We start from the raw sequence: 339 nt of genomic DNA, 5'->3' as shown, positions 1-339 counted from the left end.
CGACCCCACGGCTTCGAGAACTTTTGTACGTCGGTTACCCACAGCTACGCATTCCAGTCGCAACGCTTCTATTCTAATTGTCAATGAACGAATAAACTCTAGTTAATCAATGACAATAAATAATCACACTCACTCATAGACGAAAATCTAATAATATCAATTAAATTAAGTTCCCCATATGTGGACATAAACATCGAACTTAACACACCGCCCTAAATCATACTCAAATTTTACAAACTCCAGGAATAAGTTGTGATTTAAAATTTATAGCTACGGATGTATGTGTTGTATTGTTCATGTGTGGCAAGATTCAGTGAAAAACAACGTCTTATTGTAAGA

Source organism: Pieris brassicae, chromosome 7 (genome assembly GCF_905147105.1).
Source record: "Pieris brassicae chromosome 7, ilPieBrab1.1, whole genome shotgun sequence".
Lineage (NCBI taxonomy): Eukaryota > Metazoa > Arthropoda > Insecta > Lepidoptera > Pieridae > Pieris > Pieris brassicae.
Note: the sequence above shows the minus strand (reverse complement) of the source record.